Source organism: Rhinoraja longicauda, chromosome 1 (assembly GCF_053455715.1).
Source record: "Rhinoraja longicauda isolate Sanriku21f chromosome 1, sRhiLon1.1, whole genome shotgun sequence".
NCBI lineage: Eukaryota > Metazoa > Chordata > Chondrichthyes > Rajiformes > Arhynchobatidae > Rhinoraja > Rhinoraja longicauda.
Genome location: NC_135953.1, coordinates 98,818,507 through 98,844,498, shown reverse-complemented (window position 1 = coordinate 98,844,498; position 25,992 = coordinate 98,818,507).

Genomic DNA, 25,992 nt, shown 5'->3' with positions numbered 1-25,992 from the left:
GGGGATGTGGGGGGGGGATGTTGGGGGGGGGGGGGGGGATGTTGGGGGGGGGGGGGGGATGTTGGGGGGGGGGGGGGGTGTTGTGGATGAGGACCAGTGAATGGTGAATTGGAGTAGCACACCAGTTATTGGTGAATTTGGGGGAACTAGTAAGTGGTGAACTGGGGCAGAGCATTAGTGATTAATGGATTAATGAATTACTGGGGGAGAGAACTAACAAATGTTGAACTGGGGTAGAGAACCAGTAATGAATGATATGGGGGGTGTGGCACTCGTAAATGTTGAGTTGGAGTTAGTCACTAGTCATTGGCGGGGCGGCATTAGTGAATGGTGAGTTGGGGAGGGGCACTTGTAATTCCCTCATCAACTACTGCTCTCTCAGGCATTGTCGTCAATTATACTGGGAGAGGGCAACAGTAAATGGGGAACTGGTGCAACAGTAAATGGGGAACTGGTGCAAGAGTAAATGGGGAACTGGTGCAACAGTAAATGGGGAACTTGGGTAGGACACCAATAGTTGATGAGTTGGGGGGGTGGGGGGAATCTAGTGAGTAGTGAATTGGGGTAGCGCTGCTGTATAATTGATGGCAATGCCTGAGAGAGCAGTAGTGGATGCGGAAATTCAGGAGAGCACTATTAAATTGTGAATTATGGGAGGGCATCCGTAAATGGAGAATTATGGAAGGTGAGAGGCATTAGACTTTAGATTTTGGAGATATAGTGTAGAAACCAGCCGTTCAGCCCACCAAGTCTGTGCCGGCCAGCGATCGCCCCATGCACTATCACTATCCTAAGGACTAATTGTATAATTTTTACAAAAGCAATGAACCTACAAACCTATATGTCTTTGGAATGTGGGAGGAAACTGGAGCACCCAGAGAAAACCCACGTGGTCACGTGGAGAAGGTACAAACTCCGTACAGGCAGCACCAACAGTCAGGATCTAACCCGGATAGGAGATGCAACACCTGTCCCTATACCTTTTCCTTGGACAAAGGACCCCGTCAGTCTTTTCAGGTGAGGCAGAGGTTCACTTGTATCTCCTCCAACCTCATCTACTGTATCCGCTGTTCCAGGTGTAGACTCCTATATATCGGCGAGACCAAGCGCAGGCTCAGCGATTGTTTCACTAAACACCTGTGCTCAGTATACCTAAACCTACCTGATCTCCCAGTTGCTCAACACTTTAACTCCCCCTCCTATTCCCACACTGACCTTTCTGTCCTGGGTCTCCTACATTGTCAGAGGCCCAGTGCAAATTGGAGGAACAGCACCTCGTATTTCACTTGGGCAGCTTACACCCCAGCAGTATGAACATAAACTTCAAGTAACCCTTGCTTTCCCTCTCTTCCCATCCTTCCCAGTTCTCCAACCAGTCTGACTGCCCCCCTGAACACATTTTATCTGTTTGCTTTGTTGTCATCTTCTCCTAGTTAATAATGATCTATTCTACATCTCTTACACTTCCTTATCTCTGTAACTCCCCCTCCCCTGACGCTCAGTCTGCAGAAGGGTCTTGACCCAAAACGTCTCCCACTCCTTCTATCCAGAGATCTTGTCTGTCCCACTGAGTTACTCCAGCATTTTGTGGCTATCACTCCACCATTTCCCCATCAGTGTAACCACAAAACAAATGCAGGCATTTAACAGCAAGTGATTTTTCTAATGGTATCATCTGATCGTTTCTGCTAAATAATATTAAGGTGCTGAAAGGACTTTTATATATGTGGTCTAATTCTTAATCAGGGGTTAGAGCTCAAACAGTCCAAGATATTAGGTGATAGGTATGGTTGTAAGATCTGTTGCAATGTTATTCCTCTTGTATTTAACTCCATCTACACTTCTTGGTGCCTCAGGGAAGCAGCCAACAGAATCAAAGACTAGAAAGAAAGACACAAAGTGCTGGAGTAATCCAACAGGTCAGGCAGCATCTCTGGAGAACATGGATATGTGCCATTTTGAGTCAGTGCCCTTCTTCAGACTGATTGTGGCGGGGGGGGGAGAAAGCTGAAAGACAATAGACAATAGGTGCAGGAGTAGGCCATTTCGGCCCTTCGAGCCAGCACCGCCATTCAATGTGATCATGGCTGATCATTCACATTCACAAAGAGAGGAGGGGCAGGACAAAGCATAGCAAGTGATAGGTGGATACAGGTGAGAGGCAGATGGTTGGGGATGAAAAGAATAAAGGTGTGAGATAAGGATAGAAGAGTTATGATTGTGAAGCCAGAGGAAGGGAAAAAGAACACAAAGTGCTGAAGTAACTCAATGGGTCAGGCAGCATCTCTGGAGAACATGGATAGATGACATTTCTGGTTGGGACTCTGCTTCAGACTGATTACAGAGGGGGAGGGGGGGGGGAGCTGAGAGAGAGGTAGAGCATGCCAGAAATTGGCAGGCAAAAGGTGAACACGGGTGAGGGGGATTTTTGGTAGAAAGATAATTACAACAAAGGCAAGGGATTAAAACAGTAGGTGTGAGACAAAAGAATTGAAGAATGGCGAATTGCAAAGTTGGAGGAAGGAATGTGGATGGAGGGGGAGAAATAGGTGGGAGTTCAGATTTGGCGGGGGGGGAGGGGGAAAAAGGGGAGGAGTGGTTGTCAGAGGTTATCAAAAATTGGAGAATTAAATGCTCATTAGCATAGGTCGTAAGCAGCTCAGAGGAAAGAATGTTGGTTGAAGGGGAGAAATACAAGCAAGTCCGGGTGGGGCACAGGGAAGGTAGGGGAGGGGTTGGGGGGAAGGAGGGAAAAGCTTTGTTAAGATCCCTAAAATTGGATTCAATATTCATACCATTTGGTTGTATGCTACCCAAGCAGAATATGAGGTGCTGTGTCCCCAGTTTGCGTGTGGTCTCACTCTGGCAATGGAGGAGGCCCAGGACAGAAAGGTCAGTGTGTGAATGAGAAGAGTAGTTAAAATGCTTAACAACCGGGAGATCCAGTCGTCCTTGGCGGGCCAGGCGCAAACGTTCAGATATGTTGAGTTTATACTGGACTTCAAATGTGCTGCTTTGAGATATGACCATGCAATCTGGGTAGAATATAAAAACTATTAGAAGATACAGCAAAGCTGCTGCTTAAAACAGGAATCCTGAAGGTATTGAATCAACTGAGGTGTTTGAGGGTGTGACAGGGTTTTAATCAGGTAATCAGGTTGGTAACAACATCACTCCAGGTCGAATGGGAAGATACAAAATTCACACTGTTTCGGTTCAGATATTTATTCTGTTCTCAAAAATAAACCTGATGCTGTCTTACTGGAAGAATTCTATTATATGCCTATCAAAAGTGCATTAGAAGTCTGAAATGCAAATTTGACTAATTTCTTCATAGTTAATCAATTTTTATTCTCTGTTGGAATAGTTCTGTCATTTCACTGTTACGAGGTGTTAGGGAGCAGCAATAGTATTGTTGCCTTATAGCGTCAGAGACCCAAGTTCAATCCTGACTATGGGTGCAGTCTGTGCGGGTGGAGTTTATACGTTCTTCCTGTGACCTGCTTGGGTTTTCCCCGAGTGTTCCAGTTTCCTCCCACACTCCAAAGACGTGCAGGTCTGTAGGTTAATTGGCTTGGTAAAATTGTAAATTGTCCCTAGTGTGTAGGATAGTATTAATGTGCAGGGATCGCTGGTCGGCACGGACTTGGTGGGCTGAAGGGCCTGGTTCCGTGCTGCATCTTTAATACTAAAACAAACAAAAATCCACTGGATCCCATTCATGATCAAATCCATTTAAACTGCTTTACAGAAAGGCGTTCTATACTTTCTTTAAAGAAAGTAAACATTTTAGAAACTTCAGCCTTAGTTAACTTGGTAAAGTCTAGCTGAATTTTCTCGTAAATGAAACATAATAAACGGTGGTGAGAAAATTTGGCACCTAGGCTGTCAGCTTTCATAAGATCTTTTAGTTCCTTTGGAGTAAAAACTGTCAACTGTACTTTATGTTCTTTTCCCAATAATTCTATTTTCTTTTTTTAATGTGCAAGTCCACACTGAAGATACTGCAACAGAAAATAACACAACACATAATTTGAGCTGAACAATAAGTAGTCCACAGCAGAATGAAAAGCGTCTAATGCATTTACAGCATACTAAATGCGGCTGTAATAAAATAAATGGGACAGGCTAATGCAATTCACAACTACAGTAACCTGTGCTATGGAGTGCCTCTTTTATGTGGCATTTTAATACTGTTATCATTTGAGCTCTGGGAATTCCCACAATATATTAGGCCTGGTATGACAATAAGTGCTCACAGCGAGGAGCTTGTCTCTTTTGACACACATTCCCTTCCCACACTCACTTTACCCGGGAAACAACTGGACTGCGGTTTAATTAAACATCGGTGCCCTGAGTTCGTCCAGGTCTATGACCACCAACAGAGAAAAGCTTTGAGGTGCCTGGAAGCTATCCTTCCCCAGTGACATCAGAGTCTGAACAAAACATGGGGGGGAGGGGGGGGGGGGGGGGGGGAGGAGGGAAAACAAAGTTCAAAAGATTCCTATCACCAAATAAGCCAATCTTCAAACTATGTAACAACAAAACAATATCCTGCTTTAACAGATAGCAATCCTTGGAGCAAACCACAATTGTCTTACTTGACATCTCAGTATTTGTAGGGGGGGGAACTCAGCTCTGTGATGCACTTTGGTTTCTTTATAACTGGATGGTTCGGATGAGATAGAAAGTATGTGATAGATGTAATGCACACTTTATTTTTAATCTCTTCAGCGATAAAGCAAATGGAGATAGTCATGTTGCATTTAAAAATCATTAATTCAAAAAATGGCTTCAATGAAATTGGTTATGATTAACCATGTGTAAACCATAAATTGAGGACTTGTATACAATATTGAGCTATATTATGTCTTACAGGCTTTATTCTACGTCAAAGTGTATCATAATTGAATGCGCTCCTTATGGTGAACTGAATCTAGCATGGAAATTAACTATTTAACGGTGGTTAATTAAGATAATAATGTCTTTGTTTGTGTTCATCACTCGCTCTTCAGTGTAATACTCAGACTGTGCCACCCTTTCAGAAGTGCCACTGGCTGGATGAGATGTTACACCAGGGCTTCGTCCTCTCCCTCAGCTGAAATTAAAACAATCTGTGGCACGAGTTCACACAGAGGGTGGTGGGTATATGGAACGAGCTGCCAGAGGAGGGAGTTAAGGCAGATACCATAACAAACATTTAAAAGATAGAGAAACAAGGAGATGTAGATGCTGGTTTACACAAAAGGACACAAAGTGCTGGAGTAACTCAGCAGGTCTGGCAGCATTTCCGAAGAACATGGATTGGTTACATTTCTTCAGACTGAAGAAGGGTTCAGTCTGAAGAATGAATTCAGACTGAAGAAGGGTCAAGATCTGAAAAGTTATCTATCCATGTTCTCCAGAGATGCTGCCTGACCCGCTGAGTTATTTCAGCACTTTGCATCCTTTAACATTTAAAAGACATTTAAAAGAATATATCACAATTTGCCTGGTTGATGTTTGCAACACCTTGCTGTGAACTGTCTTATCTGCATTTGTTTAAACAATGACTACACAGGAAGGAAGAAGTACCTAATTGTCCACAAACAACTTTGTCATATTCTAAACTGAAAGGGGCCTTAGAATTGCAATATGTTCTGCCTCTTCCTTCTTCTGTCTGTCTTTTCATATTTTCTGATGCATGCATCCACAGTTCAACGTTACACCATCAGAACTCCAAATGTAACTCATCAATTGGCGGCAATCAGCAGCGGTAGAGCTGCTGCCTTACAATGCCAGAGACCAGGGTTAATCCTCACCACAGTTGCTGTCTGTACGGAGTTTGTACATTCTCCCTGTGACCACGGTTTTCTCCTGGTGCACCAGTTTCCTCCTACATTCCAAAGACATGCGGGTTTGTAGATTAATTGCTTTCTGTAAATTGTTACTCGTGTGTAGGATAGAACTAGTCTATAACACAACATGCTACCATTCCATAATGGAGAACGAGTGGGTGATGAAGGAAATACTTGAGATGAACTCTGGAGTGTTAATGGTGGCAAAGGGATGAAAACTCAAAAAACATTTTAGACAAAGAGTGGTGGGTGTATGGAACAAGCTGCCGGAGGAGGTAGCTGAGGTAGGGACTATTGCAATGTTTAAGAAATGTTTAGGCAGGTACATGAATAGGAGAGGTTTCGGGATATGGGCCAAAGCAACCAGGTGGGACTAATGTAGGTGGGACATTTTGGTCATTGTGAGCAAGTTGGGCTGAAGGACCTATTTTCACGCAGTCTGACTCTATGACTATGAACTCCTAGTACTATTGCCAACCATGTCAAGAGAGTATAACTGTCATATGCACCAGAAATAGAACAATTAAATTCTTACTTGCTGCAGCAAGTAATGTGCTGAGGCACATTAATGCAACAACATTAATGCAACAACACACCAAATAAATATACATATAAACAACAATACCACTATGGAACAGATGTGTTACAATATTTAGTTTAGGTTAAAGATGCAGCATGGAAACAGGTCCTTCAGTCCACCAAGTCTACGCTAACCAACAATCACCCGTACACTTTTTCTATCCTAAGCTCTAGGGACAATTTACTGAAGCTGATTAACTTACAAACCTGTACGTCTTTGGAATGTGGAAGGAAACCGAAACAGCCTGTGAAAATCCACGCCGTCACGGGGAGAATGTGCAAATTCCATACAGACAGCACCGTACAGTAGTCATGATCGAACCCAGGTCTCGGGCACCGTAAGGCTACGCCATTGTGCTGCCCCACCCTGAGAATTATATTCTACCTCGGTTCATGTGACAATAACAAACCTAAACCTAAATAATACAATATATCATAGGTAACCAGACCGTAACCACACCAAGGACTTCCAGGTTTGTAGGCTAATTAGCTTGGTGAAATTATAAATTGTCCCGAGTGTGTGTAGAATAGTGTTAGTGTGTGGGGATCTCTGGTCATATTTGTTAGAGAACAAATGAGGCTGAATTCAATTTATGCTTAGTGTAATAGGATCATTGTGGAAAATGAATCGGAATAAACCAAATGATCTCTTGAGTTTGCTCCACCATTCAAGAATCCCACTGATGATCCTCTGTCTTATTAACTTTGTCACCTGATGGGATCACTGCTTGATTCTAAACTCCCGTGAGAATGGGCAATCTTACTCAACCTGCTCTCATGGGAAAATTGCCTGATCCCCATAACTCTCCAAAATCAAACATATATGGAAGCAGCTCTGATGACACATATTAGAAACAAGGTCTCAGCAAATCCCTGTTCAATATCAGCAAGCCATCTCCACTCTTATCCTCAAAAATGCCTTGCATTGAAAGTCGTTAAAGACACAAAGTGCTGAAGGTCATCGAAGGCACAATGTCCAGCGGTACGGATCAGGCAGCATCTCTAGAGAACATAGATAGATGATGTTATGGGCTGGGACCCTTCTTCAGACTAATTGTGGTGGTGGTGCGGGGTGGGGAGGGAGGAAGCTGGAAGAGAAGAGGGGCAGGACAAAGCCTGGCAAGTAATAGGTGGATACAGGTCTATATTTTCTAGAGATGCTGCCTGACCTGCTGCGTTACTCCAACACTTTGTGCCTTATTTTGTAAACCAGTATCTGGTTCTTTGTCCCTAGATCTTCCTTCCCAATTGTTCATTTGCTGTTAAATGTGGATGTTTCTTCACTCAAGTATCAGTGCACCATGGAAATCTCTCTACACTGCTATTCCTCAGTTTTTAATGTTAACTTTTCTACCAGAGTACCTACCCTTCCATTGTTTCACATTATAGTCAGTTATCATGATGACTTCCTTCCCTGCGGCCTCTCTACTTCAACAATATTTATCTTTCTACTGCAGTAAAAACAAGTATAAATTATTTGCTTAATTCCTCAGCCATTCATTGACCAGCCATCACAGTTTCTCTTGTAATTATCTCAAGAAGACCAAAAGCACTGTTGTCCAAATTAGGCAAGTAAAAGTAGCACATTGCATGACTCAATCGATTGAACTAATGAGCTAACACAATGTCTTAGGACATTTTGTATTCTGGTATTAGTATCAAAAAAGGACTGCAATCATCTTACGTAACTGTTTAAAATATTATGAAAGAACTAATTGGAATCTTAAGTAAAACACAGTGCTGGAATAATTCTGTGGGTCAATTTGCATCTCTGGAGAACATGGGTAGGCGACGTTGTAGGTCGGGACCCTTCTTCAGACTGATTATAGTGGGGAATAGAAAGCTGGAAGAGAGGTGGGGGAGGGTCAAGCCTGGCAAGTGGTCAGTGGATACAGGTGAAGGATATTTTGATTGTCAGATGGATGCACAAAGGCCAGAGATGAAAAGGAGACAGAAAGCTCCAAAGTAAGATGGGAAGAGGCATGAATTGTGAGGTCAGAGGAAGGAATGTAGAGATTTCTTGTTAATTTACTTTTCCTGAAGAAAACGTTCTCACAAAGCCACAAGAGATGAAAGGGCTGAAAAATGGAACATTTTCCATCGTATCCCCCTGCACCAGCTCCAAGCATTCTCAGCATGGGTTAGATGTCACTGTTCATCGAACCTTTCCAACTGCAGCCAGCCGTGCTCTGTAGCACCACTCTGATACGTTACAATCACCCCTCACCCCCCACCACTTGAACCTAGATTGATGTTGCCTAATTTCTGCCAGATTTCAGACAGTTTTATACTGTGCATAAAGCTGTTCACTCTGCCTCGGCACATGGTACATGTGACAATAATAAAACCTAAGCCTAAGAACACAATTTGAAGAATGGACCAGAAATATCACCAATCCTTTTTCTCCAGCGATGCTGCCTAATCTACTGAGTTACTCCAGCACTTTGTGTCTATCTTTGGGATAAACCAGCATTTTTTATTAGTATGGGGTGTCAGGGATTATGGGGAGGAGAATGGGGTTGAGAGGGAAAGGCAGATCAGCCAAGATTGAATGGCGGAATAGACTTGATAGGCTGAATGGCCTAATTCGGCTCCTATAGCTTATGAACTTATCTGCAGTTCCTTTCTACACCTACACAACTTGCAGTTGCTGCTTTACCCTGACTTTTAGCAGAGGCAAATATTAGCTCAGTACTCCTGACAGACATGACAGTGACAATTAATAGACATGCTTTCTGGATTCATAAAACACATAATAAATATGAAAGAGCAATAAAATTAAGTAGGAAATGGGGTAACATTTAATAACTAGAATATCAGGAACACCATGAATTGGACAAGCTAAACTTCCACAGATTAAATGCATGCTCACCAAATTAATCTCTATGCATAGAATGTGCCCAATATGTGCAGGGTCAGGAATGATAGAGTTATAAATTTTCTTTAAAGTATTATACATCAAATCTCTGGCAGAAGCACTGAGTCATTGTGGTATTTATTTATGTTTGCTCAAACACTAAATAATCAGACATATTGCAAGGTGGCCATAGACACTAACTATAAACAGTGTGTAAAATATCGATAGTTTTCTCAGGATGTATTGGAGAGTGAACAGGTTAAACCCACGAATAAAACCAGTGTATGATTCTGAATGTATTTGTGGCTTTAGACATAAATCCCTCAACAGCTGGTAGCCTGGTACAACATTCCCACTCGTCTTTTGTCCTGAATGAATTCCTGCCCAGTTCACCTTACTGCTCCATGCTTTTCAGAAGAGCCCACGAGGTCTCGTTGCTTCCTATTGTTTCACCTGCACCCCTTGGCAGTGCACAAGGACCCATTAGCAAACGGGCTATGCGTTAACTTCAACCGGTGACATCTTTATTATTATTTTGTTAAATTAAGCCAACTGCAAACTGCATTTGCCCAGGAAACCCATCACATTTGTCACTCTCGGTGGAGCCTGGTCCAAGAAAGCAGTGTGCGGCTAATGTATTTTCTATGTAAATTCTTTGCTGCCCAATTAAACTTGATGTCGTGAAGTCCTGGAGGAATCCCACTCTGCTCAGCTAGTCTGCAGCGCACTGTTTAATACAGCACCACCCATGGGTCCATTTGGAAAAGGGTCTATGTTACTGGCAGTCTGCTGCTGTTGTTACACTTCTAACAGTAATTTACAGATAATTTGACTCTGTGGGAGTTGGCGCAGCAAGTTTAAATGCCAGAAGCGATGCCTTGGTGATCAGCTCTTCATGCTGCCATGTTACCACAGGAGTGCTCTGCAGCAGGGTGACAGTCACATCAGGTTACATGTAAAGCTTGTGCCCTTGGACTCCTCACATGTGACCTGTGCACTGCAAGCGACCATTCATCTTTGTCTTCTCCAGACACCGAATCAGGTAGCGCCGTCCTCTGCTGCCTCTCTTTGTAAAGCAACGCCTCAAAGAGGCAGCTGATATCCTCAAAAGATCCACACCACCCTGGCCAAGCCCTCATCTCGCTGCTACTGTTGGGAAGAAGATACAGGGGCCTGAGAACCGTGACCTCCAGCTTCAAGAACAGCTTTCTCCCATCACCCATCAGGCTCTTTAGTTTAAGATTAGACACAAAATGCTGGAGTAACTCAGCAGGACAGGCAGCAACTCTGGAGAGAAGGAATGGGTGATGTTTCAGATTGAGACCCTTCTTCAGACCCAAAACATCACACATTCCTTTTCTCCAGAGATGCAGCCTGTCCCGCTGAGTTACTCCAGTATTTTGTGTCTATCTTCGGTGTAAACCAGCATCTGTAGTTCCTTCCTACACAGGCTCTTTAGTTTAGTTCAATTTAGAGATACACTGCTGATACACGGCCCATCGAGTCCGAACGGGCCCTACAGCCCACAATGTTTGTGCCGAACGTGATAACAAGTTAAACTGATATGCCTGCACCTGATCCATATCCCACTCTTCCTTGCACTTCCATGTGCCTACCTAAAATCCTCAAATGTCACTATTGTATCTGCCTCCATCATCGCTCAATGCAATATGTTTCAGGCCCACACCACTCTCTTTGTAAAAAACATGCCTCGCTCATCTCCATTAAACTTTCCCCCTCTCACCTTATAGATATGCCCTCGAGTGTTGGACATTTCCACCGTGGGGAAAAAGGTTCTGACTGTCTACCCTATCTATCAACGTTCCAGAGAAAAATGTGACAACAAACTAACCACTTTGGTTTGCACCATTGTGTTACCGATAATTTATTGGATTATTGATTAATGTATATTTATTTGTTGTGTAGTTGTTCCATTCCGAACGCGTATAACAATTAAATACTCTTGACTCATAAGCTGCATGTTCAACAAGCTGAAGTCCACAGGATACCATGTGTGTAGACAGGAACCATTTCTCCTTTCAAACAGCCAGAAGCATTGCCATGTATTTAATCATTGCAAATGGAGTGCTGAAAATCTCAGTGAAATGAACATAATTGAAAACAGTTAATGTTGACAGCTGTTTTGTTTTTAATGCCCTAAGCAATACAATTCCATTGTAAATCAGGAGTTTCTAACTGTTCATTTTACAAGACAATTTCCAGCTTGATAAATCCCATCAAAGGAAAAAACTGCTGACGCTGGAAATCTTCAATCAGAAGAAATCAGCGTGTCAGTTCCTTGTATCCCTAGAACGCTGTTGTTCCATTAAACTGAGTCTCTATCTAGTCTGAAGGTAGACACAAAATGCTGGAGTAACTCAGCGGGACAGGCAGCATCTCTGGATAGAAGGAATGGGTGACGTTTTGGGTTGAGACCCTTCTTCAGACTCTGCTTCAGTCCCGCTGAGTTACTCCAGCATTTTGTGTCTATCTTCGGTGTAAACCAGCATCTGCAGTTCCTTCCCACCCATCTCTATCTACTCTCACAGGCATGTGTTAAAGTCCCTGTGCTATTTTACAAGGGAGCTGTTGCCTATGTCAGCAATTTGTGGCAGCAAATCTCTAACACAGCTCCTCGGTACAGGTCATCCACAGGCTTTTGAAAGGTTCCGTTCCTGTAAAATGCTCACACTCTGTACAGTTCACACATCGGAAAAATGGCCACAAACCGAGTTCCAGGTGGCAAAAGGCCCACAGCCCCACAGATGCCGGCAAACCCGTCCCGTCGGTCACCCGGAAGCATGGTCGTATGTATGAGGTGTACAAACGGTGGCCTTTCATAACCAATGTTTCCCTCAAATACTGGATGGCAAAGCATTAAGGTGAAATGGGCAAAGTTTTAATGAGAAGTGCAGGGGCAAGTTTGTTTACATGGAGGGTGGTGAGTGCCTGGAATGTGCTTCCAAGGGCTGGTCGTTGAAGCAGATATGTCAGTGACATCCAAAGAAACCTTTGGATAGGCAGATGAGTTTGAAGAGAATGGAGGGTTCTAGGCTAACTGCAGGAATATATCGGATGGTCTTGGCATCATGTTCAGCACAGACAATGGGTCGAAGGGTCGAAGGGCCGAAGGGCCGAAGGGCTTGTGCTGTACTGTTCCATGTTCCAGCTCTCTGGGATTGGCATTTAAACCGTAACCTCCTTGTCATAGGTGTGATTAGCTGAGGCATAAATGACACTTCCGCCGATGGAGAGCAACTCTATTGAAGGTGCCGTCTTTAAAGTAAGATTTGTGCATTGATTAAAAAGCAAAAAGTGCATTTGCTTACTAGCCAACATCCCTCTCACTCCCCGACGGCCAATCCCGGACCAATGTGGTGGTGATGCCTGCTAAGAGAAGGTGGTAAAGGCTTTTTAAATGCAGCTGATGTGTCCAAAAGAGGTGCAAAGGAAGACATAGAAGAGGACAGAGGAAAGTGGAACAAAAAATACCCCCATCACATTTATTTTGTTATCCCTACCACTTCACCTCATGGATTTGCAGTTTCATACAGCACGGAAGCTGCATGACTCCATGCCCTTTGCCCCATCAGATCTGTACTGCTTTACCCCAATCCCTCGTTATTCGCCCGACATTCCTCCAGATTTTACCACGCGCCTACATACTGGGGGCAATTTACAAATGACAATTAACCTGCCAACCTACACATTTTTGGGATGTGCGATATTGCAAATATTAGTTCTCCTTACTTAAATAATTGCATTAGAAGATTTTTTTTTAGATTTAGAGATACAGTGCGGAAACAGGCCCTTCGGCCCACCGGGTCCGTGCCACCCAGCGATCCCCGCACATTAACATTATCCTACACCCTAGGGACAATTTTTACATTTGCCCAGCCAATTAACCTACATACCTGTACGTCTTTGGAGTGTGGGAGGAAACCGAAGATCTCGGAGAAAACCCACGCAGGTCACGGGGAGAACATACAAACTCCGTACAGATGGCGCCCGTAGTCAGGATCGAACCTGAGTCTCCGGCGCTGCATTCGCTGTAAGGCAGCAACTCTACTGCTGCGCCACCATGCAGTGAAGATGTAACAGGCAGATCAGTAATGCAACAAGTGTAAAAAATCTTGCCCTGCACATTTCCCTTAAACTTTGCTCCCTGCCCTTATAGCCATGGGCCTGTCAACCCAGGAAGCTGCCTAGTTGCACTCCCTCCAATGCAAATATATTCTTTAAATAAGAACAATTGTATATACAAGAGACTGCAGATAGAGTCACAGAGTCATACAGTGTGGAAACAGGCCCTTCAGCCCAACTAGCCAATGCCAGCCAACATACCCCATCTACACTAGACCCACCTGCCCATCTTTGATCCATAAACCTCTAAACCCATCATATCCATGTATCTGTCTAAATGTCTCTTAAACTTAACGATAGTCCCTGCCTCCACCACCTCCTCCGGGCAGCTTGTACTCTCTACCTACCACCCTTTGTGTAAAAAGGTTATCCCTCAAGTTCCTATTAAATCTTTCCCCACTCACCTGAAACCTTATGCTCTCTTGTTCTTGATTCCCCTAGTCTGGGCAAGAGACTCTGTGCATCTACCTGTTCTATTCCTCTCATGATCTTGTACATCTCTATAATATCACCCCTCATCCTCCTGCGCTGCAACGAGTAAAGTCCAAGCCTGCTCAACCTCTCCCTGTAGCTCAGGTCCTTGAGTCCTGGCAACATCTTCGTAAATTATGTCTGTACCCTTTCCAGCTTGACTACACCTTTCCTATAATCCTGCAGATGCTGCATTCTGGATGTAGGAACTTGATGCAGAGCCTTGAGCCGAATGTCAACAATTCCTTTCCCTCCACAGTTGCTATTCAACCTAATGAGCTCCTCCAGAAGATTGTTCTTTTTGTGAAGGATTGAACATTCTACTCCACGATTGGTTTTACCAAGGCCCAATTAAATTGATTAAAAGATCTTTACCCTTGTATTTACATTGTTTTTCAATAAAGGCTTCTGTCTTCCTACTAGCTTGATGGACCTGCATTTAGTTTAGCTACCGGTGACTTGTAACCAAGTCACTTTGAGGAACAATATTTTCTAGGCAATCATCTGTCTGGAAAATATGACTAATCTTTGACAGATCTGATACAAATTGCCAATTGCTGTGTAGGCCATTACTAGTTTAAGTAATGCCAGGGCGCCTGCTATATGCACTGTGACTGTGGTAGACATGATTGAAAACATGACAGATATGATTGAAAACTGAAGGATATCTTTTACTGCCCTCTCTTTTGATGTCCACCAGTTTTAGGGTGCCAATCATGACCAATGGCTCACAATCCCAAGCACAGCCCTCGAATGCTTAAAACTAGGGTGTGGATATGAGATATATGCATCTTCATCACGCAGTTATCCACTCCTGGACTCAAATCATAATTCCAGGAACTAGCAGACCTCAGTATTCAATCTCCTGAACGCTGATTGCACCACGCACACTTATGAATCATAGTCATACAGCATAGAAACAGGCCCTTTGGCTCAACTTGCCCATGCCGACCCATCTCCACTAGTCCCATCTGCCTGCATTTGACCCATATCTCCCTATACCTCTGTCTGACAAAAGAGAAGAAAGAAGGATGAGAGAGTGCAAGTGGTCCCTGATTCTGTTGGCTGCCCGAGGTGAAGTGTAGATGGAGTCAATGGGGACGAGAGGCTGGTTTGTGTGATGGACTAGGCTGAATTCACAACTCTCTGCAATTTCTTGCCGTCTTGGGCAGAGCTGTTGCCATCCCAAGCTGTGATGTACCCCAGTAGGATGATCTCTATGGTATTTCTGCAGAAATTGGTCAGTCATTTGAGACGTGTCGAATTTCCTTGCTCTTCTGAATAAGTGGAGCCATTGGTCATTTTCACCCTGATATTACTGGCATGCACCATGCAGAGCTAATGTTAAGGAAGGAACTGCAGATGCTGGTTTCCACGGAAGATAGACATAAAATGCTGGAGCAACTCAGCAAGTCAGGCAGCATTACTGGAGAAAAGGAGAAGGAGACGTTTTAGGTCAGAACCCTTCTTAAGACTGAAAGAGGTGGAGGGAGTTGTGGGGGGGGGGGAATGGGAAAATAACTTGGAGGCGAGGAAAGGCCAGAACAAATCAGGGCCAGTAACAGATGCCCCAGGAATAGTGGAGCCCATAATGGCCCATTGATGGCTGGAGACGATATGATAACAAGAGGATAGCAAGTTAACAATGGTAAGCCACATTGTGGCTATCCTCAGTCTCACTTCCCTGCTCTTTTCTCATAGACCAAAAGAATTTTCCACTTCAAATATTTATTTAATTTCCTTTTGGAATTATTTTCAGGCTGTGCATTTAAGATAATGCTGCACTGTAATTCCATCACATTTGTCCAGTGGCTTTTTTGCCAATGTCTATGTGTCATCTGCCGGTGATCACTGGCTGACTTACCTGCTGAAAGAGTTCAGAACCCATCAATTTTGAATGCTCTATAACTTCTTCCGAACCTGTGTTCTAAGGAGAGTAATCTTTATTTAATTCCACGGTGTTTCTATATAACTGTAAATGGATCGATTGTAATAATGTATTGTCTTTCTGCTGACTGGTTAGAAGGCAACAAAAGGCTTTTCACTGTTTGAAAAGCGAAGTTGTAATTTTATTTTGGCTGGCCAGGAAACGTGGTGTTATTTTGGTAGAAACGAAGAACCTCTGAAGCTGGTTAACAAAAAAAAGACACAGAGTGCTGGAGTAACTCAGGGGGACAGGCAGCAACTCCGGAAAACATTGATAGGTGACGTTTCAGATCGGGACCAGACTGATTATTTTGATTATTGGGACTATGTCGTTACTGCTGTTTTAGTTCAGTTTAGTTTAGTTTTAGATTATTGTCATGTGTACTGTGGTACAGTGAAAAGCTTTTATGTTGTGTGCTATCCAGTCAGCGGAAAGATTACACATGATTACTATCTAGCTGTCCACAGTGTACAGGTATACCATTTAGTGCAAGATATTGTCCAGTAAAGTCCAAGTAAATGGTAGCAGGGAACTGCAGATGCTGGTATACACTGGAGATAGACACAAAATGCTGGAGCAATTCAGTGAGTCAGGCAGCATCTCTGGAAAAATAGAACAGGTGACGTTTCGGGTCGAGACCCTTCTTTAGACGGTTAGGACCACACTATAGTTGGTGATGGGATGGTTCAGTTGCCTTATAACAGCTGTGAAGAAACTGGAAAATAGTGCTGGAGTCCTTTCAATACCAGAACTCTGCTCCGCCACAGAGAAATGTTGACGAGCAAGCCATGCCAGCTTTTAATTAGTTAAACCTCTGCAGTGGGTACATTGGCTGACTATATAGGTGGATCTGACTGGTCAGCCTGTGTTGACGGACGGCACCATCACTTTATTTGCTTTGAGCTTACGACTCATTGCAGGAAGCTGTGTAACAGATGCAGCAGCATGACATTTCTGCAGAGAAAGTCCTCAGAGCAAATCCTAGGCTTCTCATGTTCGGCTGATTTGGCTAATAATCAGCAAAGTGGAAAATGGAAAAAGAGGAAACGTCAGTCACACTGAGTGCTTCAAAAGAACACCTTGGTTTAGTCCAGTTTTTTGATTTAGTTTAGTTTATTGTCATGTGTACCGAGGTACAGTGAAATGCTTCATAGTTATTGTTCGTCGTTCAGCTTCATCGCTATTGCTATTGATTTGGTGAAAGGGCATCCTTGTGATCATTTGAAAAGGTAATCGTGAAATAATACAGTACTGATTGTATAACTCTAATCTGGGTTTAAGCATTTATCATGTTTGAAAATGTGCTTTTCTTTTTAAGACTGCAGAGACTTCTTCCACCGTTGGGTGTGAGTGTTGACAAGGCTGAACTTATTGGCAAGCCTACACATCCCACTGAAGCAAATCAGTGCTTGCTCGACAAGTGTAATAGACAGACACAATCATAGCGCCAGGCTTACAATAGTGGGCTGCGATGGCAGCATAGGTTAGAGGTGGGAGAATCTACATCTTCTTTCATAATTGACATTGTTCTTAATCTTCCAACTGTGCAGCGACAATTGTTTCTTAAAATAGGGACGGGAGAAAGAACTTGAAAGAACTTGTGGTTGACTTCTCTGTCAGATTATTTCAACTGATCACCTTATTACTTCTCGGCTTTCAAACAAGATGTAGTCTGGGACTATGATAAATCAGGTGGAACTGACAATAACTCTTGAGGCCCATTCCTGCTCCATTCACCCTCCCTCCCCCACCCCAAGCCCCATTTTATTGTTTTCCACCGGCTGTACATTATCATGACATTTGCTTTGCACACTATCGTTAGCGTCCACACAACAAAAAAGGGCTCCCCTGTAGACCCTGAATATTTAAATAGGAGACATTAGCAGTCTGCCCCAGCAGGAATAATAATAAGAAGAAACCTGGGAAACTTGTGCGTAAATTAAATGTCACTGCCACTCATCTCTTCAGTTGAAGGAACCGAATGATCACGGGGTAGCCATGGTAACCATGTCCCGTCCACACTCTGGGTCTTGCAATTGCAACCCCAGTGAACCGATGTCATTGAAAACACATTAACCAATAAATAAATCCCTTTGGAAAATCCCTTTGCATCGAAACCTGGAGAAAGTTAAGACCTATTGGAGATACGCATGGTCTCCTATTTAATAGATCTGCCCTTATAGGGAAGACCTCTGTTCAATTATGAAGCATCTCTCTTCTTTACAGTGGCTGTCATCCGTTGACATGCCACCTAATCTACATGTGAGCATGACCCAATAACTCATGAATGACAAAGTCATGAGCAGGTTATTGTTACCCAAAAAGTGAATATATTAATACTGCATTGTTGTAATTACTCTACTTATAATTCAAGAAGCATTTCTTGAAAAGTAAATTGATGCTTTTTTTTTGTCGAACAACTTCAGAAAATCACGTAATAAAAATGAACTACAGATGCTGGTTTATACCAAAGATAGGCACAAAATGCTGGAGTCACTTATTGGGTCAGGCAGCATCTCTGGAGAAAATGGATATATGACGTTTCAGTCTGAAGAAGGGTCCCGACCTGAAACGTCACCTATCCATTTTCTCCAGAGAAGCTGCCTGACCAGCCGAGTTATGCCAGCACTTTGTGTCTATCTTCGGAAAATTATTAAATGTTTTTATATCATAGCAAGTATTGAGGGCTATGGTGCAAAAGTGGGTGGGTTAGTGGTAGACGTCGGGAAGTTGGATGCAGGTGTTTCCAAATTGAGAAGTTATAATTGAGAAGTAAGATGGTCAAAGATCACATCAAAATATACAGTATCTTTGAGACCCAAGGAACTGTGGGAGCTGGAATCTTAATCGAAACACAAAGTGCTGGAGGAACTCAGTGGGTCAAGCAGCATCTGGGGAGAGAATGGACAGGCAATATTTTGGGTCTGAGCCCTTCCTCAATATGGAAATGACACCAAACAACCTGGCCAGCAAGGGAATAAAGTTTCAACTTAGCTTCTGAAAATAGGGCTATGGTGCAAATATTGCCCATGGACAGCAAGTTTATATTGGTTTATTCTTGTTATGTGTAGCAAGATACAGCCAAAGACATTGTTTTGCATGCTATCCAAGCAAATCTTAGCATACATGAATGCACTCTTATCATATGAGTGCAACAGGTAGTGCAAAATGAGAAAGGAAATAGAGTGTAGAACATATTACAGAAACAGAGAAAGTGCAGATAAAAAATAGTGCAAGACCCACAACAAGGTAGACTGAAAGATCATTAGGATAGAACATAGAACAGTACAGCACAGGGACATACCCTTTGGCCCACAATTTTTGTGCCGAGCATGATGCCTAGCTGAACTGATCTCATTTGCCTGTACATGATTCATATCCCTCTATTCTCTGCACTTCCATTACCCTATCCAAAAGTGCTCTAGTTTCCCCCCACACTCCAAAGACATACAGGTTTGTAGGTTAAATAGCTTCTGTAAATTGTCCCAAGTGTGTAGAATAGTGCTAGTGTACGGGGTGATCACTGGTCGGCGCGGGTTCAGTGGGCAGAAGGGCTTGTTTTCCACGCTGCATCTCTTTAAGGAACCTAATTCCACACCTTATAACACGAAAAGGAACCAACACCCTGCATTCACTCCCCAAGCCTATTTTTTACTTGAACCCAGAAATCAGGGCTGTTAATGTCAAATAGAGGGAAAATCTCTCCCCTTCCCTTCAATGACAGAATATGGATGTTGGCTTACAGGCTCTCATCCCATACCTCGACATTTAGTCCAGCCCAAACCCCTCAGCAATTGTGAGCACACCAGTCAGGTTTCATGTGGAAAGGATACAGGTTAAGACCCCAGGACTGATGGAAACCGAGGGAGGCATTATTTGTAATCACAAACATCTTTGCCATTGTCAAGGATTCCTATATTCATTAAAGCACAAAGTACCGGAGTAACTCAGCGAGTCAGGCAGCATCTGTGGTGGACATGGATAAGTGACGTTTAAGATCAGGAGAAGGATCCCAACCAGAAACACTGTCTGAGTAAGGCCACATGCAAACTGAAAGAAAGCAGCTCATATTCCATTTGTGTAGCTTAGAACTCAATGGTATGAACATTGAATTCTACAATTTTAGGTAACCTCTAACATTTCTTTCTCTGGCTTATCAATTTGCAACTCTTCCTTTTGTCTCACATCTGTTTTTCATCTCTAGCAATGATCTGCATATCAAAAACTCTTGATTATTCTAGGTTTATTTCTCTCCACCCCCCCCCCCCCCCCCCCGTACAATCAGTCTGAAGAAGGGTCTCGACCTGAAATGTCACCTATCCATGTTCTCCAGGGGTGCTGCCTGACCTGCTGAGCAGCTTTTACTCTAGATTCCAACACCTGCAGTTCCTTATGTTTCCTATATTCAATGGCTGTTTCATCTAACATACTTATGGAAAATAAAGGCAGGTTATCCACTGTGGAAGGGTAGCTGTGGAGATCATCCCATGCAATCCGACAGAGAGATCAAAGCACAGATCCCAGTCTAATGCAGCTGATTGACAGATTATTTTCTGAAACCTTTCAGAAGTCAACATGGCCTTTGATTGCATGGAATGCATGTTGAATGACAGCTCAAGGTCAGAGGTCCCAAACAGCAGAATTATATTTGAGGCCACCTTCTATCCTGTAATAGTAACAGGACCTCAGATTTGCATGTGTTTAAACCAGTGCACTCAGTTTAATGTCCATGTTTAGGAAGAAGGCAAATTAAATCTTCTATATAAAAAGCCGGAGTAACTCAGCAGGTCAGACAGCATCTCTAGAAAAAAGGGATATTTTACGTTTCGGGTAGAGACCCTTCTTCTTCAGGAATCTTCTGTTTTATTGTGTGTTGAGACACATACAGCTCTATTATACATTTTCTGAGTCATTCAGCCATCTTACATAAATGAATATACTAATATATTCAGCTTTCAAGTAAATTTGGTTAAAGTTGTGTACAAGAGTTGGTAGATCATGTTACAACTGTACAATATGTTAGTGAAACCAGAGTACGTGCGCAAGACTGATCACCTAGCAATAGAAAATATGTCATTAAGCTGGAAAGGTTGCAAAAACGATGCACAGGGATGATACCAAGACTAGAGTTATGAGAGATGGACACAAAATGCTGGAGTAAAAGTGAGTCAAGCACTGCACAAAAATAATAAGTGACGTTTCAGGTCAGAACCATTCTTCAGTTATGAGAGGCTGGATAGGCTAGGGCTTTCTTAGCTGTCACCTTAATTTGAATTGAATACTTTGTCACATGTGACAAGTCACAGTGAAATTCTTTGCTTGCTTACATAAGGTATGCAAATTTTCGCCACATGAAGGGCGCTGACAAACTTACAGAGTATCCCGCGCCTGTTCCACCCTTGCTCCCCCCCTCCCTGACGGCGGTTCCCCATGCCGGGACCTCCTTTGTTCCCGGTGGCACGTCCTCCGAATCTATGTGGCCCGTCCACAACAGATTGTCAGTAATATTAATGCCACAGAACTTGAAACTTTCAACCATTTTCACTTTCGGCACCATTGATGTTGATTGGGTGATTGGGGCATGTACTCCACCATGCATCCTGAAGTCGATAGCTTCTTCATCTTGCTAACATTGAGGGAGAAGTTGTTGTCCTGACACCACATTACTATCTCCTATCAGTGGATCAGGGCTAGCTGGGACGGCAGAATGACACAGCGGTAGAGTTGTTGCCTTACAGTGCCAGAAACCCAGGTTCGATCCTCATTATGGGTGCTGTCTGTACGAAGTTTGTTCGTTCTCCCTGTGACTGCGTCGATTTCCTCCAGGTGCTCTGATGTACTCCTTCAATCCAAAGACGTGCAGGTTTGTAGGTTAATTGCAGGTTAATTGACTTCAGTAAATAAATTGTAAATTGATCCTAGTGTATAGGATAGTGTTAATATACAGGTTGATCACTGGTCGACACAGTCTCGATGGACCGAAGGGCATGTTGCCATGCTGTATCTTTAAAGTTTAAAGTCTGAAGTTAGGCTGGAGTTAATGTGCACTATTATTGTATCATAAAGCACCTCATGATGGTGGATTTCAAAGCCACTGGATATAATGCATTTTAAAGACTCTTGAATTGTTACATGACTAAGAATGGTTAAGAGGAATATGTACCAAACGCAGGCAAATGGGACTAGCTCAGGTAAGCAACTTGGTCACATGGACAAATTGGGCCAAAGGTCCTGTTTCTGTGCCGTATAACTCTACGACTCTACTTATAAAGTTTAATTTCATGGAAACTCATACAGGAGTATGTCTAGAAGATGACATGAAGATGCACTGAAAATTGGGATTCACTGATGAGTTTAAACACCAACAGAGGTAACAATGACACACCTAGTCTCAATCTACCTCAGATGCGAAAAACTAATTGGATTAATCAAAGCCCTTGATCATGTTGCAGGGTGGAAGTTTGTCAAATTAATCATGAGAATAAAAATATTTTAATCATAATCATCAAAAGAGAGTGAGACCCTGATCCTAGCGTTCACCTGTAGAAGCAGGCATTGAAGATGAGTCTGCAAACATAACTAAGAGAGTCAAGGGTGTTTTATTGTCATAAGTCCAGAAACGGATCAATACATGCTTACTTGCAGCAGCAGCATAACAGGTTTATAACACAGTACTCAGTAGATAATATAATAAGCAACATTTAAAAACAATATAGTGCAAAACAATAAAATACCAAATAGGCAGTTCATAGTTTAGTTGGGGTTCATAGTGTTCAATAGTCTGATGGTTGTTGGGAAGAACCCGTTCCTGAACCTGGACGTTGAACAATTTTTTTAGTGTACCTGAATGGTACACTAAAACATGTCACACCAGAAATAAAAAGCAATGAACACTTTTGCTTTGTTTGCAAATACAAGACATGGTGTGATGAAAACATTTCACCTTCTTAATCTGTCCCAGTATGCTATTAAGTTAATTCATTTATTTTATGTCTGTCAATATAAACCAGTTCCCACATGGTGGACCAATATGCTAATTAATTGTTATCTGTATATAATAATAATAATAATAATCCATTTATTTTATATAGCGCCTTATCACATGCTCAAAGCGCTTTACAAAAACAATTAACATAGAAACAAACAGACAAACTATCCTGACGGAAAAGCGGCGAATACACAACGCCAGCGTCCTCTCACGTCAGGGTCCGGCAGTAGACATTAAAAAGCACAAGACACACAGATATAATTTTTTACACAAAACAGCCATCACAGTGATTGCTCTAGGCACACCCTCACTGTGATGGAAGGCAAAGTCTTATCTCCTCCTGATTTCTTCTCCCGTGGTGCCACGAGGTGATCGAGGCTCCCAACTTTTTGAAGCCCCCACCGGGCGATGGAAAGTCCCAAGGCCGAGCCGAGCAGGCCGATGAAGGTCCTGAGCCCCCACCGGGCGATGGAAAGTCCCAGGGCCGAGCCGAGCAGGCCGATGAAAGTCCTGAGCCCCCACCGGGCGATGGAAAGTGCTGCGGCCGAGCCACGCAGGGCGATGAAGGGCCTGCGGGCGGGTTGATCGTACCTCGCGCTTCGGGGCGGTCGAAGCTGCTACGGCTGGAGCTCCCAAAAACCGGTCGCCAGCCAGGGACCTGCGAACTCCCGATGTTGCGGTCTGCAGGGCCCACGGCCGAAGCCTCCGAGATGGTAAGTCCAGGCCCTGCGACCGGAGTCTTTGAGGTCGATCCCAGCTGGAGGCCGCCGACTCCACGATGTTAGGCCGTAGCGCGAACGGAGATACGACACGGTAAAGGTCGCATCTCCGTTGAGGAGGAGATTTGAAAAAAGGTTTCCCCCAACCCCCCCACCACCCCCCTACATACACAGAATTAAAAATAAAACAAAACGTACATTTAACAACGACAATGACAAAAAAACCACAAAAAAAACAGAGAGACTGCTGGTGAGCCGCAGCTGCAGAACACAGCCACGCCCCCAATATATATATATATATATAGCCAAAGTAGCAAACCATAGCGCCACAATTTTTGCGCCACCTTAATCACCACTCTCCTGGCGACTGCGGAGACTTTTTCATCAAAAAAGACAAAATTGCGGAGAATTTGGACAGCAGTAACAGGATCGTTCCGAGCCAGCATGGATTTACGAAGGGGAAATCATGCTTGACTAATCTTCTGGAATTTATTGAGGATGTAACTAGGAAAATTGACAGGGGAGAGCCAGTGGATGTGGTGTACCTCGTCTTTCAGAAAGCCTTCAACAAGGTCCCACATAGGAAATTAGTGGGCAAAATTAGAGGTCATGGTATTGGGGGTAGGGTACTGACATGGATAGAAAATTGGTTGACAGACAGAAAGCAAAGAGTGGGGATAAATGGGTCCCTTTCAGAATGGCAGGCGGTGACTAGTGGGGTACCGCAAGGCTCGGTGCTGGGATCGCAGCTATTTACAATATACATGGATGAAGGGATTAAAAGTAACATTAGCAAATTTGCAGATCATACAAAGCTGGGTGGTAGTGTGAGCTGTGAGGAAGATGCTATGAGGTTGCTGGGTAACTTGGACAGGTTGTGTGAGTGGGCGGATGCATGGCAGATGCAGTTTAATGTGGATAAGTGTGAGGTTATCCACTTTGGTGGTAAGAATAAGAAGGCAGATTATTATCTGAATGGTGTCAAGTTAGGAAAAGGGGACGTACAACGAGATCTTGGTGTCCTAATGCATCAGTCACTGAAAGGAAGCATGCAGGTACAGCAGGCAGTGAAGAAAGCCAATGGAATGTTGGCCTTCATAACAAGAGGAGTTGAGTATAGGAGCAAAGAGGTCCTTCTGCAGTTGTACAGGGCCCTAGTGAGACTGCACCTGGAGTACTATGTGCAGTTTTGGTCTCCAAATTTGAGGAAGGATATTCTTGCTATTGAGGGCGTGCAGCGTAGGTTTACTAGGTTAATTCCCGGAATGGCGGGACTGTCATATGTTGAAAGACTGGAGCGACTAGGTTTGTATACACTGGAATTTAGAAGGATGAGAGGGGATCTTATCGAAACGTATAAAATTATTAAGGGGTTGGACACGTTAGAGGCAGGAAACATGTTCCCAATGTTGGGGGAGTCCAGAACCAGGGGCCACAGTTTAAGGGGTAGGCCATTTAGAACAGAGATGAGGAAAAACTTTTTTAGTCAGAGAGTTGTGAATCTGTGGAATTCTCTGCCTCAGAGGGCAGTGGAGGCCAATTCTCTGAATACATTCAAGAGAGAGCTAGATAGAGCTCTTAAGGATAACGGAGTCAGGGGATATGGAGAGAAGGCAGGAACGGGGTACTGATTGAGAATGATCAGCCATGATCACATTGAATGGCGGTGCTGGCTCGAAGGGCCGAATGGCCTTCTCCTGCACCTATTTTCTATTGTCTATTGTGATAAATAAATTGAAAGCCATTTCTTAAGTTCACAAGCCATAGGAGCAGAATTAGGCCATTCGGCCCATCAATTTTACTCTGCCATTCTATCCTGCCTGACCTATCTTTCCCTCTCAACCCCATTCACCTGCCTTTTCCTCAGAACCTTTATACAAAAACGATACCAGGATATGTCCAAGGTTACTGGAATATGGATCTTTCTTTCGGGCATTATTTAGGAGTCTGAGTCATAGAGTCATACAACCCTTTGGCCCAACTTGTCCACGCTGACCAACATGCCCCATCTATACTAGTCCCACCTGCCTGCATTTGGCCCTTATCCTTCTAAACCTATCCTACCCATGTAACTGTGTAAATGCTTCTAGAAATGTTGCAATAGTATCTGCCTCAACTAAGTCCTCCAGCAGCTCGTTCCATACACCCACCACCCTTTGTGTAAAAAGTTACCTCTCAGGTTCCTATTAAATCTTTCCCTTCCTCACCTTAAACCTATGTCCTCAGGTTCTCATTTCCCCTACGCCGGACAAAAGACTTGTCTTTTCTCTTTTCTCTTCTCTCTTCCACCTCCTCCCCCCCCCCCCCCCCCCCCCCCCCCGTAAAATCGGTCTGAAGAAGGGTCCCGACCTGAAACATCACCTATCCATGCGCCCCAGAGATGCTGCCCGGCCTGTGGAGTTACTCCAGACTTTTTTTCTTCCCCCTTCTCCATTCGCTACTCCTTCCATTTCCATCATTTTACCACCCAA